The sequence below is a fragment of the Sus scrofa genome, chromosome 18, assembly GCF_000003025.6.
Source record: "Sus scrofa isolate TJ Tabasco breed Duroc chromosome 18, Sscrofa11.1, whole genome shotgun sequence".
Lineage (NCBI taxonomy): Eukaryota > Metazoa > Chordata > Mammalia > Artiodactyla > Suidae > Sus > Sus scrofa.
In genome coordinates, this window is record NC_010460.4 from 53,885,536 (window position 1) to 53,901,307 (window position 15,772).

The following is a 15,772-nucleotide window of genomic DNA, read 5'->3' on the forward strand; positions in this document are numbered from 1 at the left end:
TTCACCCTTTTTGGGTCACAGTTCTGTGAGTTTTGACAAAATGCACAATCACGTAACCATCACTACAATCAAAATACACTCTTTTCATTACCCCTCCCCAAATTCTCCTGTTTCTCTGTAATCAACCCTCACCCCTCCCCCCAGCTCACCGCAGACTTGCTTTGTCCCTCTAATTTTACCTTTTCTAGAATATCATACAAATGGAATGAGACAATATGTAGCCTTTTACACCTGGCTTCTTTCACTTAGTGTGTGCATTTGTGATTCATCCAAGCTGTTACATTTATTTCTAGTTCTGTTACTTTTTATATTGCTTAGTAGTATTCCATTGATTGGATGTATTCCATTGTTTATCCATTTATCAGAGGAAGGACATTTGGGCTATTTTCTACTTGTGGGTCTTTCTTAACATGTCAGAACATGCGACAGTATAGTATGTTGGTTAAGAGAGTTTAGGCTGGGTTTTTTTGGCCATACCCACAGCGTGTGGAAGTTCCCAGGCCAGGGATCAAACCTGCACCACAGCAGTGACCTGAGCCATAGCAGTGACAACACCAGATCCTTAACAGCTAGGCTACCAGAACATAAGAGTTTAGATTTTTAAGCTAGACAGACTCCAGTTCAGATCCTAGGTCTGCAGTATATTAATTTATACTCTTGGGCAAACTATATTTTCTGAGTCCTAGCACTGGGAAGATTAAACTAGCACATGACTTGTAGTATCAACAAGTGGCTACTGTTATTATTCCTAGTATCTCTAGTTCTCAAACGCTGCTTTAATTCAAGTCTTCAAACTGATCCCAAACATAACATCTTTCATAACCTCAGAGCTTCTGCTCCATCCCTTCACTTAAAATACACCTCCCCTTCTTTCTGCTTCCCATCTTCAAGAACCAAGTGCATCTTCTTCCATGAGAACTTTCCCAACCCATAGTCTACACTGACCTTTCTATTCTCCACATTCCTGTAGCGTGCATTATTCAATCTGGTAGCCACTACCTACACATGGCTTTTAAAATCTTAATTTAATTAGGCTTCAATAAATTTAAATGCAACCTCAGTCACAGCAGCCATATTTCAAGTGCTCAGCAGGAAAATAAGGCCAATGGCTGTCATACTGGGCAATAAAGATAAAGAACATTTCAATCCTCATGGGAATTTCTATTGGCCAACACTACTCAACACTTAAACTATACAGTTCCATTTATAACTAGGTTTTATGATATCGTCATAGTCTGTTTTTCTGTGCACTGTCTCAATAGTAATTAGCAAACACTGAGCATCTCTTCTGTGCAAGACACTCTGCCAAAGAGTGACAATCTGAAGGCCTGTCTTACTAGAGCTTATCATAATACAAACATGAAGCACTGATGCAACATCTTTCAGGCAATCCTGAGGCACCTGGACAACAAATGCTACAGGGATTTAAAAGAAAGAATGATTAACCACGGTCTGGCTGGTAGAGATGTGCATCACTGAAATTTTAGGACACATATGATAAGAAATATGCCACGTAGATAGAAGAGTGGGCAGAACCCCTCCTTTTACTTTTTTATATTCTTTCTGGAGCTTCAAGCACAGTGCTAGATACACAGGGACATAACACACATTGAGACATGGATAAATCAAATGACAAGGAACAGGAATAAATACAGGTAGCCACGTTACAGAAGGTGACACATGAAGGAGAGTTATGTGAGAAGGATCTGACAAACGGATACTCAAAGCAGACCAAACTAAGGGCAGATTGGCAAAGGTAGGTATAAAGCAAATCCAGAGGTAGGAGCTAAGATGCAAAGTCAAGTTGAAAGAAATGAATAGATGGAGAGTGAGCAGGCAGGCAAAGTGATACTGAGATAAAGGCAGTGTCCAACGGTTAGTGCAATGCAGCCAGAAATAAATCGTCACCAGAGCAACTGAAGGATGAGGGAACGAGTGCCCATACAGGAGGCTAGGCTGGGGAATGCAGCCAGTTTGGAAACCCCGTTCCAGCCGTCTTTTATCCCTGATGGTTCCACGTGGGATGGTTTGTCTTCCTGTCTCGAATGCTCAAAGGACATGTGGAAGTCATATAAATCTTTTGAACAGACTGTATTTATTGGCTGAAGGCAAGATAACCAAGGCCCTCATGTTCATATTTCAAAATTCAGCAGAAAGGCAAAAACCTGCACAAAGGATACTGAAAGGTAAGTGAGAGGAGCATCCTTAGGCTTACCGACGTTCTCCAAGGACCTAACCATCCTAATGGTGTCTCTTCATGTTTCCATTGCCTTAGCTGGGCTTACATTTGGCCTGAGTGACCTGTTCCAGAAGCTGGTTACAGAGAAATGGTTTCAATCACTTGTGGGGTTTCACCACATGCATCAAAAGATGGACAAAGGCACAAAACAGCGTTCTTTCAGCCTTGTCTGAAGTTAAAGGAGTAGCAGAGAAAGTGTAAACGTTTTAAAGTTGAAATCTTGGGTGGGAAATCAAATGTGTTCTTTAAAATTTTATTAGAGTTGATTTACAATGCTGTCAATTTCTGCTGTAGAGCAAAGTGACCCAGTTATACATTGATATACATTCTTAAATCAAATGTGGGTTTTTAGAGGAAAAGGCAATAAAACAACAACAACAACAAAATTTGGCAGCAGTAGTACAGTCAATTCTGAATGACCTGCCTTAAGGACACCGTACGTCTCAAGAATCAATCCGCACACTGCATCACCCACCCCTCAGGTCCAAGGCCATGACTCACTAACACCACAACGTTCACAGAACCTTCAGAGGGTCTAGAATAACCACACCTGGTCCAATTCAGCAAAGGACAAGGAGTCATTGAGAATTCCGCATTCTCCCACTACAGTCCACAACCTGGAGACGCTACCTGCGACACTGACACCCGATGCCCAGATGGTTCCAATCACAGCGACTCGGGGGATTCTGGGAACTGCTGAAGGGTGACTTGAAAGGCAAACCATCAAAGTCTGTGTAAATGTCAAGAGAGGATTAAGCCATGGCATCATCTGCAATGTACTCGGCGTTAGAAGACCTTGGTTTTCCAATTTCCTACTTAGACAAGAATGTCAGCGGGCAGGCCCTCCTGAGAGGGAGCAGAATATGCCATGTCATCCTGGGAACACAGTCGTTGCTGTTCATCAGAGACAGAGAACTATAATGGCAGGAGAAAAGTATCCAGGGTCAATTATCTGCCAGAGACTCATGGTACTGTAAACAGAATACCAGATGTGGAGCAAGAGACGTATTCGTATCCTAGCTCTATAACGTCTTAGCTGAGTGACCTCAGGATAATCCCTTAATTTCTCCTGTCATCAGTTTATTCATCTGCAGAATGGGACAACACATCCCTTAACTACTTTGGTGGGGTTTTGTGACAAGCAAATGAGATAATGGCTGGAAAATGCCTTGTAATCTGTAGATCACTACGCACCCGGGAGCCATTATCTGGTCCTTTTCCCTAAAATACTGTTCCTTGGAACTCACTTAGCCTGGGGTTTTCCAACTGCACTTCTCAAAGAACATTTTTGGAGCTACTCAAATGAAGACTTACACAAAATATGAGTATCTGTTTTCTGCTTCTTTTTCTCTGATCCAAGGAACTTGCTTCCTTTCACAGATTTAGCTCTTTATGTCATTAACTAAATTTAAATCATGCCTAAAGACTTACTTGTTTGGCAGCACAGTTTCATATCCTGTTTGGTTTAATTTTTAAAATTCTTTTGTAAAGCACTCCAAGATGTTTGCATGAAGATCACTCAACAAACGGAAGCCTCTCTTGAATACACACACAAGGACACACCCACATCAATGGCAAGAAACATAATACAGATTTTTGTTAACATGGTAAAACAAGTCTACAGAAAACAGTTGCTAAAATTACATTCGCTGCAACACTATATGGCCATTTCTTGGCTGAGAGATGCTTAACCCCCTCAAAACCAACTGGGAAGGCTAACGTGATCTTCCAGAGCCCAAGTCCACCGAGTCACAGAGAGAGAAGATTTAAGGGCACAGTTCAGCACAGACACAGTATTTTCCGTGAAGCAGGCATCCTGGCAAGAGAATATTCCCTAGTGTTTCACCATTTATCAAGAGACTAACCATCAGGTCCTGAACTGTGTTACATAAACACAATACCCTTATTGTTAGCAGCTGTTCATTGGACAGCATTGCACAACTGACCAGGTGCATGGCAGGATGCAGTTCTGTCTTTACCCGAAGATTCAGGATAGACGGTCTCAGGACTTGTTCGATGATGGTAAAACATTGGTTCCCAGCCATCAGGATTATTATAGCCTTTAAGGTACTTTGCCAATTTACACATATGTGGTAGAAATTAAAGCATGCGGCAGATACAAAAAGAGCCATTGGTTTAATTTGGAAACATTCTTTTTGATTTTGTATGTTTGAGAATTGATTTTAAGCTTAATTGTCTGGGTGTTTAAGTAAAATCTTGACTCAGTGTCACCAAATATCATCAGGCAATTTCAGAGAGGGTATAATTTGAATTATCAATAGCAGGGATGTTTGACTTTAAATGATCAGTCACTTTAAGATACATAAATAATGCTAAAATGTGTTTATTAGAAGAGTCAAGGGAAGATCTATGCATGTAGCACAGAAAGTTTTAGAGGACAAGAAAAATATCTTTCCTTCTATATTCAAGGAAAAAAATGTTTCCTGCACTTCCAATTAACCAGAAAAGTTCAGACGTTTTGTCTTGACAGAAATATCCAGGCTTTTTTTCTTTTTTTTTTTAACCTTTTCCCTTTACTTGGTTTTAAGTTTTTCAAAGCGTATCTTTCTTTACCGATATGCCTCTTCATTTAGTGAACCCGTTTCCAAAAATTTCAGATAACCACTTAACTTCTATTTAAGGGGAATACGTTGTAAAGCAAGGTACTGAGTTACCAACTTTTGTGTTCAATAAGTCATATTTATTGATTATATTTAGTGAGTTGGGCTTTTTTTGTTTTTGTGTTGGTCTAGTTTTTAAGGAAGTTATAGTTATCAATAAAATAGAGCTAACCTAAGGTTCTCTGTGGGAAAAAAATGACAACATCAGCATTACTATTATTATAGAAAGTGCCACATACTGACATCATTAAATCATTATTTCCCCAACCCTTTTGGAGAGAGAGCTAATACATACTGAGTGTGCTCTGTGAGAGGCATGGAACTAGGAGTTTGCCCAAGGCAAGAACCACTGTGCATCTCCCCAACATCGAGGTAGAACTGAGGCAAAGAGGCTAAAGAAGGCTGGAGCCATTGCCTCCGGAGCACTTACTCTGACCCAGCAACCCAACCCGACTTTGCATTTGTGGCAATAACTGGAGGAAGAGGAACAGGCCTTCAATAAAAGTCCTTTGCTGTAGCAGAGTCAACGAATTCTATCTCAATGTTTGGGCCATGGTGTATCTTCAAGACAAATGAAACACTAGTACCTACAAAAAGAGGACTGTCAAATACTCAAGTTATGAATTACGTTCACAGCACTTTTATGAACAAGAAACAGCCTTTTATTGATTGATTGATTGTCTTTTTAGAGCCACACCCATGGCATATAGAAGTTCCAAGGCTAGGCATCAAATTAGAGCTGCAGCCGCCGGCCTACACCACAGCCCCAGTGACGTGGGATCCCAGCCACATCTGGGACCTACACCACAGCTCACAGCAATGCCAGATCCTTAACCCACTGAGGGAGGCCAGGGATCCAACCCATATCCTCATAGGTACCAGTTAGGTTTGTTACTGCTGAGCCACGATGGGAACTCTCAAAAAACACTCTTGACTTGAGACCCAATGGCTTGATTCTATTGTGTAGTGGCAAAGAGTGACTAAACTTGAGATCCATTTATGAAATATAATAACAGAATTCAAATACATCATTGTTGAGAGACACTAAAACCATCAGACAATTTGTTGATATGCCCTCCATTAGGAAACAACACTTAGATTGTATCAGCGGTGTGACACTCCTGTCAGTGTGGCCGTTGTGAAGGGGTGACTCCATTTCCAGATGAGGCTACAGGTGTAGGTTCATAGTCTGTGATGATCTACTTTCTATGCAAGGAAAATAAAGATGTTTTTATGTTTGCTTATTAGTATTTCTGGAAGGAATCTCTTCTAGCGACTCTTCCCTCCTAATCCTTATAAAAATGGTGTATGTTTCTCCAGGATTAGAATTTACAGTAGGTTCTGTGAGAGACTCTATGTCCTTGTGCAATACTTTCTGTTCCAAAGTGTAAAGAAGAAAGATTGCTTCCTGAATTTTTGTCTTTTTGCCATTTTTCTTGGGCCGCTCCCGTGGCATATGGAGGTTCCCAGGCAAGGGGTTGAATTGGAGCTGTAGCTACTGGCCTGCACCAGAGCCACAGCAATGTGGGATCCGAGCCGCATCTGTGACCTACACCACAGCTCACGGCAACGCCGGATCCTTAACCCACTGAGCAAGACCAGGGATTGAACCCGCAACTTCATGGTTCCTAGTCAGATTCATTAACCACTGAGCCAGGAGGGGAACTCCTGTTTCCTGAAGTTTTGTTAGTCCAGGTTAGTCACGTGGGAAGGGTGACACGTACTTGTGTGCCCGATGGTTTCTTGTCTTTAGCTTCATAGACTCGTCTCTACAAACATGGAGGTGATTTGAGACTCTTTAAGATTCTCTCTGAGGGAGTCCCCTTCACGGCTCAGCAATTAACAAACCGGAGTAGGATCCATGAGAACACAGGTTTGATCCCTGGCCTCGCTCAGTGGGCTAAGAACCCAATACAGTGTCCGTGAGGATGCAGGTTTGATCCCTGGCCTCACTCAGTGGGTTAAGGATCTGGCATTGCCCTGAGCAGTGGTGTAGGTGGCAGATGCAGCTCAGATCCCGCGTTGCTGTGCCTGTGGTGTAGGCCAGCAGCTATAGACGAAGGGGGACTTCCATATGCCGTGGGTATGGCCCGGAAAAAAAAAAGATTTTTTCCAGCCACTTTCTAAGTGGACTTTTCCTTCCCCTGCTGTGAATGGCAGGCTGAGCAGAACCTCCTTAAATTCAGTCCTATTTGTACTACATCTTGCAGAAATTATTCAAATATTCTAGCCTGTGGGTTTTCCTATTTCTTATTTCCTGTGCAAATACAGTCTCTTACCTGATACGCATCAGGAAAAAGATTATGCACACACACACTCACACACTCACTCACACACACACATCATTTGGGAGGCAGGGTATTAAATGTGTGGGATAAAAAAACCACAATTTTGAAGCAAAAATAAAGGAATCCCCTTTTAGACTTCCCCCACAATCACCAGATTTTAGGGAAAAAGCTTCCTATACCTTTCTCCAAGAATACAATAAAAACTAAAACAAGCTGCTGCCCATCACCTTCCTTCAGTCTTGAAAGTAAAACGTAAAATATCAGAGGTCTGCACATTTTCTGGAAGCCTGAAGAGCAGAGCACTCTTCGGCTGGCGAAGTCCTTTGAGGTTTAAATGTCCCTTAGCTGCCCATCTCTCATTTAAATCACACCCACAGCGTCTCTGCCAGCACCCTTTTCAGTCATGCAAGGCCATACCAGTAATTATAAAGTTTTTAATGTCCTGCCACCTCTACTTAACTATAAACTAAAAATTAACCATTATATAGCCAGTGCCCATAACAGTACCTGGAACATAATACATGTGTATAAAAATAAAGATGGAATGAAAAGCAAAATAAACCACAGGGTTTTTTTTAATGAAGCTGCTTCAAGAAATAGTCTTGTAATAATAATTGCACTATCTTTGCTAGTGCAAGTACGTTTTCACAGAAATCTCCAATTCGAAATGCCATGTGCCTTCCTCCTCATGCATCACATTTGAATGCCTTTGCTTCATGCGTCTTGGAGCCCTGATTTCTTCCTTCCCTCCAAAGTGCAGGGCACGGCCTGATACACCACCTAGGACTCTGGGGGATTCCAGGTGGGCTTAACTAGAACAGCTTGGGTATCCGGCCCACAGGGCAATTCAGAGGACAATGGAACCAGACAGAGGTTATGCCTGGACAAGCTACACGTCTCTGCCACGCTCACTAAAGTGTTTTCACTAAAAACATTAATACGTTAAATGCTTATAGAGCCTATTTTTAAGTCCAGCAGTCACCACATTTGGCAAACCAAGAGTCTGTCATCTCACTTAGACAGACAACGCAACAGTCAGATAGGCTGCGGCTACTGTGTATGGAAAATATGTCTTGTTCACACTCAGGTTTTGATCAACTAATGGATTTCTCTCTACAAGTTTCACTACGAAAACAAAACTCTAGACGAAGCTTTTCTAGTGGCTCAATAACTAAAGACATAATAAATCGAGTCCAAGTTGAGGTATATTTCCCTATGTGTCCGCAATGACGGTAAGATTGTTTCAAATGGCTGAATAAGTTACCGTATACACAATATATATAAAAGCATCCCTTTTATCGGGACCCAGAAAGGTGAATTTCTCAGGGGGAAAGACAGCGTGAAGAAATGCGGACTCCACCTCCTGAAACCACCCTGCTCCAACCGAGGCGGGGCTCTCCAAGATCAGCCAGAAGGGCCTACCTGCGTTGGCCTTGTGTTGTCTAAAGACGATCGGACGTTGCGCATGGGCTCATGTGGCCTAGGATGCTCCAGTCCTGATCTCCCAACTGAGTCCCCCCTTCCCTGAAATTTCTCAGGATTTAGTCACTGTCTCCTGACTAAACCCTCTAGAATCTAGACACCCCGTGTGTTAAATCACCCCCACTCCATTTATGTCTGTTTCTGTAAAAATGGATGAGTGTATCCTTGTTTATGCGTTTTCTCTGTGTGTGTTCTTGGGCCCTTTCATGTGTCTGTCTGGCTGAACTGAGGGGCTGCAGAGTACTTCCTGCAGCCCAACCACAGCAGGAACTCGGCTTGCTTTAGACCACCGGGAGGAGCCCACCAAGGACCTGCCGGGTGGGGGAGGAAGCCGTGCTGTCCCCTGGCTCCCTGAGAAGCACGGCGCTGCAAGGGGAGGCTGCAGAAATCGCAGAGCCCTGAAACCCCAGCACAGGTTGTTCGAAGGCAGGGCTGAATGGCATTTCAGTTTCTATAAATCACGAGTCCACTCAACTGTGTGAGTGTGCTGCTGGTATAACCACGATGAGGAGACGCCAGCGGCGGTCTTTATGGGTGTAATGTTTCTCTTTTATCTGTCTAACCATTACTCTTCCTGAGGTCCTCAAAGGACAATACAAAATGGTTTTTTACTTTTTTATTCCTCGATGACTTTATTACTTTTACAGTTGTACAGAGATCATAAACGTAGCCCTGTGGGCTCCATGACGGTAGGAGCACGACTGTTTTTCGGGTCCGTTGTTGCTCCTGATGGTGCTGCCCTTGGGGCCTAACACAGTGGCTGGCACGTTGCAGGAATAAACTAACATCTGCCAAGGGAATCACCTGTCCTAGAAGCCGTTCTGAGATCTGGGGGATACGGTAACAAACAGCAGCCTTCTCGCTTTCATGAGGCTTACATTCTACGGGGGGGCAGGGAGCAGAAGATAAACAAACAGAGAATTAAGGAAAGAAGAAAACATCAGAAAGCAACATGCGCTGCCAGAAAGCATCAGAGGAAAGGGTTGAGGAGCTAATTTAAATTGAGTGGACAGGAGTTCCCGTCGTGACGCAGTGGTTAATGAACCCGACCAGCAACCATGAGGTTTCGGGTTCAATCCCTGGCCTTGCTCAGTGGGTTAAGGATCTGGCGTTGCCGTGAGCTGCGGTGTAGGTCGCAGACGCGGCTCGGATCCCACGTTGCTGTGGCTCTGGCGTAGGCTGGCAGCTACAGCTCCAATTAGACCCCTAGCCTGGGAACCTCCATATGCTGCAGGTGTGGCCTTAGAAAAGACAAGAAAATAAAAAATAAATAAAAAATAAATAAATTGAGTGGGTAGGATGGGTCTTTTTCCCTGAAAGACTGGAATGGGCCATGCAAAGATCACAATACTTCTTAATTTGTTCACCCATGAGAATCATTTGGGGAGTTAAAGAATCAGAAACTCTGATTTCACTGGGCTTGGATGGTGTGGCCTGGGCATTGGTAGTGTTTAAATGTTCCCAAGCCAATCTAATGGACAGCCAGGAATGAGAAGCACTAAAGAGAAGTGCATTCCAGGCAAAGAAGTAACCAGCACAAAAGCCTTCCCATGGGAGTGAGGCTCGTAATTAGAGCAATGATTAATAAACCTCTGATCAGAGTCACCTAGAGGGCTTTTGAACATCCAGATGCCGCTACCACACCCTAAAACCATTAAGTAAAGACCTGGGACAGGAAGGGCCACGCGTCGGGGTCTAGGAACACCTCTCAGGAGATTCTCAGGCACAGCTAACCGTGTTTGCCTTAGGGTGACCAGCCATCCCGGGTGGCCCAAGACAGAGAATTTCTAGGGATGTGGGAGTCTGAGTGGTAAACCAGGGTGGCTGCTCATCCTAGCAGACAAGTTGTCCTCAAAGAACGCTCCTAATGAACCAGAAATGCTGGGGGAGAGGCGGGGGCAGGCGACAACCTCTGTTTCAACAGACCCTCCCCGTGATTTTGATGCAGGCTAAAGTTGGAGAACCACCACGTTAGGGCAGAAGAAAACTCCGTGTCTACAGTACAGCTGCGGTTCAAGAGGGAGACATGGACAAGAAGAGCGAAGGAGGGAGGAGGGATGACTGAGGGGAGGACGAACTCAGAGGACAAACCCTCTAGCAGCGCCTCCGCTATGCAGACAAAGCCTCTCCGGGTTCTACCCACACGCAAGCCAGTCGAAAGGCATACGATGCTCATGCAATAAAACAAATATTTATAGTTTTCCAATGATCAAAAGCAAAAATCAGCGTAAGGCTCAACGTGTTGTGAAACTCCTAAGAATAAAAATGTTTTTTCCTTTTATTTTGTATTTATATGAGATGATGGATGCTCATAAACTTAAACATGGTAATTATTTCATGACATATGTGAGTCAGTCATGCTGTCTATACACCTTAAATGTGTACAGTGATGCACATCAGTGATATCAAACTACAACTAGATAGGAAAAAATCGTAAACATACGTACAAACATAAATACTCCTGAAAGAAGACATACCATAGAAAAATTTTAATAAACTCCAGAACTTAAACTCCTACATTGTCTCAGGTACACCCCAGAGTTTGGAAGAAGAATATGTAGAAAGAGAAACAGACAGCAGAGCTTTTCTGTAGGTTCCACTCATCTTAGAACAGAGTATGTTGGTAGAAGAAACTGCTCTCCTGATTTCATGTGATCACAGAGAAATACACATACGACTATGAGCACCGGAAAGCGAGGACAACCATTACAGGAACAGAAAACTAATTTTAAAAGGAGAATAAAGCAAATAAATTACCACCTCAGAAAATTAACATAAATGTTTCAAAAGGGGGAAAGAAGGAAATAAATGCTACATGTCAAGTAAAGCAGGGAAAACACCTACTAAATATACCGGAGGTAAAATAAATGTCGATAACTACGATTCTCCCACTTGAAAAGAGACTGAAAGACTCAATCTTTCAAAATCCAAACAAAGTGATGGAGTCAATACAAACAGATGAATGGAGCGATAGGTAAGTGCAAAGACAAAAGCAAAAGAAGTACCAATATTAATACAAAAAGAGGGAAATCTGAGGACAAAACACTGAAAGGTTGAGGAGATAAATAATGATACAGGTACATTTTAGTTTTCAAAATACGCAAAGACTAATCATGAATCTGAATATGTGAAACCACAACACGACTAAATGTTTAAAGCAAAGAACTGAAACAACTAAATTTTTTAAATGGTCAGGCCCATAAGAGGAGGGTAAAACTCCAGAAAACCTACAGTCTCAGTCTTACTGGCCTGAAAAGTCAGAGGACAGAACTCAAGGAAACTACAGCTCCTGGGAAGTGAAGGGGGATCTCAGGAAGGAGAGAGGCAGAAAGAGGGAGCCTTTGAACTTGACCCCTGAACTGTGCATAGAGAGCCCTGACAGCCGAGGGTAAGAACTGAACCAAGATTTGGGGCCCAAAGGGCACAGAGTTGGAGGTCTGCGTCCAGCGAAATTCAGTGCCTATTTTTAAAAATCAGCACTCTTCAGGGAATATACACAAATCGAGTCTCTGCAACAGATCACTCAGAATGACCAGAAAGCCATCCACACGGACCCAATCTACACCGCTTCCCACCCCCAATTTTTTATCAGAAAAACAGAACACTTCCAAGAGAAAAGACAAACGATGGAAGTGACCCAGATACCAGAACTACCACTCTGAGGTGGCTCTACCCAACCATCCTTCCCTCTCTCCTTCGCTCAGGGCAGACCTGCAGGAGTCTGGGCAGCTCTCCCAGCCTTTCCCAGCCCCAACCTCTTCTCTCTCACACGTGTTTCCCCTGCTAGAAGCCTTACGAGTTCCATCGCATGTTGGTGTCTGCTCCTCTGAGGGCCCAGATACACAACTGGTCTGAGAATTCTAAACATCCGACCCAACGCTCCACTAATGATTCTCAGATTTTGGTGTCCCTGACACCTGCAGGTCTTGTTAGAACACAGATCACCAGGCCTGCCCAAGACATCTCGACACTGAATTTGCATGTCTACTAAGTTTCCGGGGGATCCTGATGCTGCTAGTCTGGGGCCACACTTTGAGAACCACTCGACTGAACAGGAGGATGATCAGGGGGCTCACCAATACTTCCCAGTGTGATTGCATGGCTTCCAAACTGTGTCTCCAAGAAATACGATGCTTGGGGACCTGCTATAGGAGCAAAGGTGAAGCTTAGGAGGCTGGGGTCCAGCCCTCTCCCCTGTTTCCACCAAAGTAACTCTTTTTTTTTTTATTTTTATTTCCCCAATACCTTATTTTTTTCCTACTGTACAGCATGATGGCCCAGTTACACATACATGTACACATTCTTTTTTCTCACATGATCCTGCTCCGTCATAAGGGACTGGACATAGTCCCCAGCGCTACACAGCAGCATCTCCTTGCTAACCCATTCTGAAGGCAACAGTCTGCATCCATTAACCCCAAGCTCCCAACCACCCCACTCTCTCCCCTTCCCCCTTGGCAACCACAAGTCTATTCTCCAAGTCCATGAGTTTCTTTTCTGTGACAAGGTTCATTTGTGCCATATATTAGATTCCAGATATAAGTGATATCATATGGTACTTGTCTTTCTCTTTCTGACTCTTAAAATCAGTTTTACATATGGGTACTTCATTCGATAAAAGAATTCCAATGATGAGAAATATATTTGAAAACAATGGCTCTAAGGAAACGCAGCCAAGCATCTGCCTTCAAAATGAGGACAACGCCGACAACCCCTTCCTTCCGGCCTGGCTGACTACCTGGCTGTACTGCTAGGCAGCTATTTGGAATAGCCTCCCCTATGACCTCACTGTAACTTTCACATTCTAGATGTGCAATAACACTCAAGACTCCATGAGCCTCCTGATTTCCCTGATTCACGGGTTCTCTGCTCTCAACGGGCGGGCAGCAGCTTTCTTAGAGGCTTTTAAACCGTATCCAAGAAGCATTTTCCTCTGGCGAGGGCAGACCCCTTCCTCGAGCTCCTTTCTTGCTTTTACCTTTTCAACACCTGCCACTCTAATCTGACAGCTGCAAGGCAGACATCAAAATAGAGTTAATAACCAAAAATTGCAAAGCTGGAGCTAACGTTCAACCTTCAAGCTGCCATTTTACTAACAGATAAACACTTTTCATTTCTTTTAATGTTTTAAAACACACTTCTGCTCTGCCTCTAGAGCGGAGCTGCTCAAAAAGCTAAAGGAACTTTTAGCTTTATGTAAACAGAAGAGCTCATCTTTTACTATTCAGTACCAAATTGACAAATGCCCAGTAAGAGCAACAGTGCTTAGCAGTAATGTCTAGTTTTCACAACAGAGGACAAGCATCACACAGGACATGACTATGCAGGTACAGGTGATCCAACTTGAGGGAATCTAAGAGATTGTTAACTTCTCTTTCTCTCCACCCTTCGACATATGGCTCCTTAAAGAACCAACAGGACTTCTGAGATGAAAAAGAAGGGAAAAAAGTACTTGTAGTTTGTTTGATATGGATTAGAAGTTCTGACAAAGAATTTAGTGGGAAGAAGCTACTAGACAATTTCTATGTTTTGAACTAACTAGTAACTCAAATGTCATCTTCCCTTCTCTGTTAGCCTTAGATAATGAAGAGCTATCTTCCAGTGGTTAGAATACTGAACTCATTCATACTAAAAAGGGCTGATGGGAGCTCCCTGGTGGCAGCCGTTAAGGACCTGATATTGTCACTGCTGTGGTGTGGGTATGATCCCTGGCCCAAGAGCTTCTGCATGCCATGGGTGAGGCCAAAAAAAAAAAGGAGTAATGGCAAGAAGTTAACTCAGATAAGCTATAAATGCAAATAAAGGCAATAATGACAAAGAAAAGATTGAGGGAGACTTAGTCCCCTTCTTTGGACAGTATTAAAGTTTAAATATTTTTCATATTGGTGGCAGTGACTTTTGAACAAATATACATGGGGCAGACAATCCAAAGAATTACCCCCAAAATCTCTCCCAACTCCTCCAGCCAACTACAAACCACTCTTTTTTTCTTCTTCTTTTTTTTTTTCTGGTCTCCCCCAAGTGGCATCCATAAGTTCCTGGGCCAGGAATTGAAACCATACCAGAGCAATGACCCAAGCCACAGCAGTAACACCACCAGATCTTTAACAGCTAGGCCACCAGGAAACTCCCACAAGCCATTCTTACATCTTATTGAAGTATAAGGCATACTGAAAAAAGGACTGAATGAGACAAGAATGGACGTGATGGGGGGGAAAAGTCTTGAATATTAATTCCAAGTTCGGATTCAGCCACTGCATAAACCTTGAACAAGACGTGTACTCGCTGCATTCCAGTTTCCAGATCCACACACAGAGCAGGACGGCTCAGCTCCCCGGGATTTTGCTGTAAGGACGTAACGACACGATGTCTGTGGGAGCAACTCCTGTGGCTACTTACAGTGCTAGGTGCTCAGGGAATGTGAAAATGGATTCGCCAAAGGTCTGTGGGGAGACGGAACTAACAGGCCCCCCTTCAAGATGACGTGCATATTCAGAACCCAAATTAGGAATAAAAGTTTAAAGGGGTTTAAAATTATTTAAAGGGTCGTTCTGTGAAGAATTCTATTTTATATATTTTGGAACCGGGGATAAAGAGAGACACACAAAGAAATACGTATAATGCAATGTAAAGAGCCCTCGGAGCCACATGCACAAAGGCGGGTAGGGTACACGGAAGGGACAGGCTGCCGGCGTGGGGAGGCGACGGGCCAGCGAAGGCTTCGCGTGGCACAGAGACGGGCAGAGGACGTGAGCCTTGGTCACACCTGGGAGTTCGTCAGACAGATGGGAGGCGGAGGGAGCAAGGAGCATAACAGACAGAAATGACATGTCCACAGAACGTATGACTTCAGAATGACACCATTTCATAAATTCACCGTGAGAAACAACAAGAAGAAAACACCATAGGTGCATGAAACGAGCCCCTTTATAACACAGGAGTTTAAGTGAAGGGAAACAGAGGAAGCAAGAAATATGAAGAAAGCTCACTCATCATGTGCTCAGGGGGAAAGAACCCCCGTCCCACGGCCTGGTTCAAGTCGAGCCCTAGCAGCCACCACCTGTGTGATCTCGGGGAAAGCTCTTCAAACTCTGAGCCTCAGCTTTCTCATCGCCAGCAACTGAGAGTTGGCTTAGCAGGTC

General features: G+C 43.5%; 1 protein-coding gene across 1 annotated transcript in view; it reads right to left on the minus strand.

The window, feature by feature from the left end:
- The window catches only part of SUGCT (succinyl-CoA:glutarate-CoA transferase), a 643,685-nt gene that overhangs the window by 245,948 nt on the left and 381,965 nt on the right, over positions 1-15,772 (minus strand). The window lies entirely within an intron of this gene.